Below are 6000 nucleotides of genomic sequence, written 5' to 3' on the forward strand. Positions count from 1 at the left end.
CCATTTTTTATCTTCTTTTATCCAAATTGGAATATTTGTTGTTGTCTCTGATTATCTTCCTTAAAATGTCTTTCCCCTGCTGTGTAGCTCTCCCCTTGGGGTAAATTTAGGTAATTTAGTGTGATAAGAGTCAAAGATAACAGCTCGGTTGGCATTAAACCTCTTTTTCTATTCTTTTGCAATTGAGTTTTCAGAGTTCTGTGGGCTCTTTCCACAATTGCCTGTCCTTGACAATTGTGGAGAATTCCTTTAAGATGTTTTATCTGCCATTCTTTACCAAAAAAATCAAAAGTTTTGCTTATATAGGCGGGTCCATTATCAGTTTTAATAGAATACGGAATACCCATAACAGAAAAACATTGTAAAAGAAAACTGCAAACCGTCTTAGACTTTTGGGAAGACATAGGGATTGCCCAAATAAATCGAGAATATCCACTACCACATGAAGGTATGGTTTTTTTTGGAAATAAGTCTGTTTGAGTTACATCCATTTGCCACAATTTGTTAGACTGTAAGCCTCTTGGATTTGCTCCTGCTATATGAGTCTTCTGTGTTAACGGAGCACATATGTTACATCTTTCTATAATTTCTCTAGCTTGCCTCCATGGAATTTGATAATTTACATGTAAACGGCGAGCATTTGTATGTAAGGCTGAATGTTCCTCTACAGGTGATTTAAATATAGGCATTGCCAACAAGTCAGCAGTTTTATTTCCTTGAGCTATTGGCCCTGAAAGACCTGAATGGGCTTTTTTGAATAAGTTGTTGTAACTTTTTTTAGTAAGTTCTGTATAATAGGACTCTGAGAATTGATGGAAGCAGTTGCTATCACCGGGCATAAATTTACAACATATAAATAATCAGAAACGACATTCATGGCTTCAGATACATTTCCTAATAGATAAATTAATGTTGCTAATTCAACTTTCTGTGCAGACTTATATTTGGTTTCTATCGTTATATTCATATTATTCACCTGTCATTCTTCCCCTTCCTCCTCTTGATCCATCGACATAAAAACTTTTGCATTGGGAATAGGAGAATCCCATACAATTGAAGAAATAACAAATTGAGTCTTTTTCAAAAAGTCCCAGGTCTTTCCTTTTGGATAATGAGAAGAAAAATCTCCTGTAAAATCTGAGAGGGCCCTTTGTAGAGATTCATTAAGAGGCAATATTAACTCAATTTCCTTTTTTGGTATTGGCAATACTATTATATCTGGATCAAAACCTAACAAAGATATTGATCTGAGTCTTGCTTTGCTAATCAATTCTGAGATTAGTTGCAGGTAAGATATCACAGATTGAGGCTGTTTGTTATGTAAATACACCCATTCCAAAGGACCAGCCTGTTGCATTAAAGCCGCCATAGGTGTTTCTTTTGTAGGAAAAATTAATAAAAATACCTTCTCTCTCGGGATGAATCTTAAGAGAAATGATTTTTGCAGTCTGTTCAAGAAAATGTCTAATTCATTTTTGGCAGCTTGTGTTAAATTTCTGGGACTATCTAACACAGGATTACCTTCCAAAGTTTTAAACAGATTAAACAGCTCTGCATTCGAGATTCCTAGTGCTGGGCGGAGCCAATTTACATCATCTAAAAGTTTCTGAAAGTCATTAAGTGTTTTAAGGTTCTCAAAAGTGTTTTTTGGTCAGTTGCAGCCAGCTCCAAAAAGCAAACCGAACAAGCCGTCAGCTCTGGCAAAAAAGCCCCTTATGCCTCCTCAACAAGCTATTTTATTCTTTCCTTAATCGCCCCCACCTGGAAAATCCAGGTGAGAGGACAGGCAAAAACAATATTGCAAAAAATATACAACAGTAAACAAACAAATACAAAAATACCAGGGATGATCTTTGTTTTGGGTAAAATAAGGTGTAATCTAACAGTGATTTCATTATGTATTTATACTTATTCTTCTGGATTACTTCATGTAACATAATATCTTCCAGTTCCATCCATGTCATAACAAATTACATGCTTGAATCATTCCTTACAACTATGTAGTATTTCATTGTATATATGTACTACATCTCAAGATACACTCATCTGTTGTTGGACATCTAGGTTGATTCCAAGTCTTGCCTATTGTACCATGTGCTGCAATGAATAGTGGTGTGCATACATCCTTTTGGATGAATGTTTTTCTGTCCTGGGGATAGATACCCAAAAGATGTGTTGCTGAGTCGTATGGTAACTCAATTTTGAGTTTACTGAGAATCTTCTGTACTGTTTTCCCCAGAGGTTGAATCAGGAAGCATTCCCACCAGCAGTGGATGAGAATTCCTTTCTCACCACAAAACACTGGCAGTTTTTCTCTCTTTTTTGACACTGTGGTTTGAACTATTGCTAATTAAGGGTGCCATGCATATAATATAGAGTCAATAAAATCCCCATCCAAATTCAGATGACATTCTTCAAGGACTCAGAAAAGTCAATAATAAAGTTTGTATGGAATCAGAAGAGACCACAAATATCCAAAGCCATATTTAAAAAAATGTGGGCTGGAGAAATAGCACAGCAGTAGGGCATTTGCTTTGTATACGGCCGACCCAGAATGAACCTGGGTTCGATTTCCTGCATCCCATATGGTCCCCTGAGCCTAACAGGAGTGATTTCTGAGCTCATAGCCAGGAATAACCTCTGAGCACCACTGGGTGTGGCCCCCAAACAAACAAAAAACCCACAAACAGACAAACAAACAAAAAGAAATGTGGGGTCAGAGCACAGCATTTGCCTTATACACTGCTGACCCCTATCCACATGTATTTTTCTCAATTAAAATGTCTTTTTATGTATCAAATAGTAAAACATACTATAAAAAATCAGGTAACTATCTTCAAATATGATGGTGATAATCAAACTAGCTTTAAAAAAAGTTATTTTATCACAAGAAAATTTTGTTTTGGGGCCAGAGTGGTGGTGCAGCAGTAAGGTGTTTGCTTTACGTTTAATCTAGGAATGACCTCGGTTCAATCCCCCAGTGTCCCATATGGTCACCCAAGCCAGGAGCGATTTCTGAGCGCATAGCCAGGAGTAAGCCCTAAGCTTCACCGGGTGTGCCCCCCCCCAAAAAAAGAAAAATTTGTTCCCACCAAAGTAAGGTACCTGAACTTTAAATAAAATTTACATTTTATTTAGGTTGAAATGAACTATGCAAAATTAATTTTCTTTTTCTTTTTTATATTAATACCTTTATTTAAACACCTTGGTTACAAATATGATTGTAGTTGGGTTTCAGTCATGTAAAGAACTCCCCCCTTCACCGGTGCAACATTCCCACCACCAATGTCCCAAATCTCCCTACTTCCCTCCCACCCCCCACCTGTACTCTAGACAGGCTTTCCACTTCCCTCATTAATTCACATTGTTATGATAGTTCTCAGTGTATTTATTTCTCTAACTGCACTCACCACTCTTTGTGGTGAGCTTCATGTCATGAGCTGGACCTTCCAGCCCTCCTCTCTTTGTCTCTGATGATTATTGCAAAAATGTCTTTTATTTTTCCTAAAACTCATAGATGAGTGAGACTATTCTGTATCTATCTCTCTCCTTCTGACTTATTTCACTCAGCATAATAGATTCCATGTACAACCATGTATAGGAAAATTTCATGAATTCATCTCTCCTGAGGGTTGCATATTATTCCATTGTGTATATGTACCACAGTTCCTTTAGCCATTCATCTGTTGAAGGGCATCTTGGTTGTTTCCAGAGTCTTGCTGTGGTAAATAGTGCTGCAATGAATATAGGTGTAAGAAAGGGATTTTTGTTTTTGTTTTTTTTTTTTTTTTGGTTTTTGGGCCACACCCGGCGGTTATCAGGGTTACTCCTGGCTGTCTGCTCAGAAATAGCTCCTGGCAGGCACGGGGGACCATATGGGACACCGGGATTCGAACCAACCACCTTTGGTCCTGGATCGGCTGCTTGCAAGGCAAATGCCGCTGTGCTATCTCTCCGGGCCCCAGAAAGGGATTTTTGTATTGTATTTTTGTGTTCCTAGGGTATATTCCTAGGAGTGGTATAGCTGGATCATATGGGAGCTCAATTTCCAGTTTTTGGAAGAATCTCCATATCGCTTTCCATAAAGGTTGGACTAGATGGCATTCCCACCAGCAGTGGATAAGAGTTCCTTTCTCTCCATATCCCCGCCAACACTGCTTGTTCTCATTCTTTGTGATGTGTGCCAGGCTCTGTGGTGTGAGGTAGTACACCTCATAGTTGTTTTGATTTGCATCTCCCTGATGATTAATGATGTGGAGCATTTTCATGTGCCTTTTGGCCATTTATATTTCTTATCAAAGTGTCTGTTCATTTCTTCTGCCCATTTTTGATGGATTAGATGTTTTTTTATTATAAAGTTCTGTCAGTGCCTTGTATATACAAAATTAATTTTCGTCACCAAAATTAACAGCAATATTTTCATACCATTTCTGGAAACCCACAAAACAATAATTCTTATAGGTTTTCCAAATTTTAATTATATTTCAAGAGAAGACATAGTCATGGAGAAAAAAACAGAAAACAAATCAGGGGCTGGAGTGATAGCACAGCCAGTAGTGCATTTTTCTTGCACATCGCTGACCGGGGACTGACCCAGGTTTAATCCTTTGCATCCCATATGGTCTCCAAGCCAGTCAGGAGTGATTTCTGAGCACAGAGCCAGGAGTAACCCCTGAGCACTGCCAGGTGTGGCCCAAAAACAAACAGAAAAATAGAAAACACATCAGTTGTTAGTATCCATGGCATCTGATCTAGCTTGACCATAAAACAGAGGTGTTAAATATATACCTGTTAAAAGCTTCTGAAGGCTCAACAAAGGAATGTAAAGAGCAACAGACATGGAACAACAATGGCAGATGTGTCCTTTTAAACTGTGATTTGTTCCCTTAAGTTCATTTGATAGACAAAATACACACTGAAACCTTCCTTTGGCAAGCTCCTGGCTGTCTGCTCAGAAATAGCTCCTGGCAGGCTCGGTGGACCATATGGGACACCGGGATTCGAACCAACCACCTTAGATCCTGGATCAGCTGCTTGCAAGACAAACGCCGCTGTACTATCTCTCCGGCCCGATGTGGCTCTTTCAATGTTACCTTTTGCAAGAGCATTTAGGTCTCAAAGCATGAGCTCAAACTGGACCCATTTAAATAGGCAAATTGTTAATGAATATACTTAATGGAAGGCCTACTATAAGCAGCCTACATATACCATAGCTTTTCTGTAGTATTTTCAAATTTATTACAGATATCTGATATCTTTTTTGTTTTTGTTTTTGTTTTTGTTTTTTGCGGTCACACCTAGCAGTGCTCAGGGGCCACTCCTGGTTCTACGCTCAGAAATCGCTCCTGGCAGGCTTGGGGGACCATATGGGATTTGAACCACCATCCTGCATGCAAGGCAAACACCCTACCTCCCTGCTATTTCTCCAGCCCAGATATCTGATATCTGTGGTGTGCCTGTGTACAGTTCTCTCTCTCTCTCTCTCTCTCTCTCTCTCTCTCTCTCTCTCTCTCTCTCTCTCTCTCTCTCTCTCTCTCTCTCTCTCCTCTCTCTCTCTCTCTCCTCTCTCTCTCTCTCTCTCTCTCCTCTCTCTCTCTCTCTCTCTCTCTCTCAGCCACCGTGTGTTTATTCAGAAAGGCAGTGTAAAGTGTGGGTCTTCTGGTTGGAACGTGAATTTACAGCACGCCCACCCATCCCCACTAGAGACCACACATTGTAGACAGCAGCTTCCTCCAGCCCTTTTGTTCTGAAGACCATTGTTTTTCTAGCCACCATTGTGGAGTGTGTGCTATGGGGTATCTGTGTCTCTTTATTGCATCCTGCCTCTTAGAAGGGATATTTCTCGGGCCGGAGAGATACCACAGTGGTAGGGCATTTGCCTTACACACAGCTGATCCAGGACAGACAGGTGGTTCACATTCCGGCATCCCAAATGGTGCCCCATGCCTGTTAATGGCGTTCTGAGTGCAGAGCCAGGAGTAACCCTAAGTGCCGCCGCTG

This window comes from Suncus etruscus, chromosome X (assembly GCF_024139225.1).
Source record: "Suncus etruscus isolate mSunEtr1 chromosome X, mSunEtr1.pri.cur, whole genome shotgun sequence".
Lineage (NCBI taxonomy): Eukaryota > Metazoa > Chordata > Mammalia > Eulipotyphla > Soricidae > Suncus > Suncus etruscus.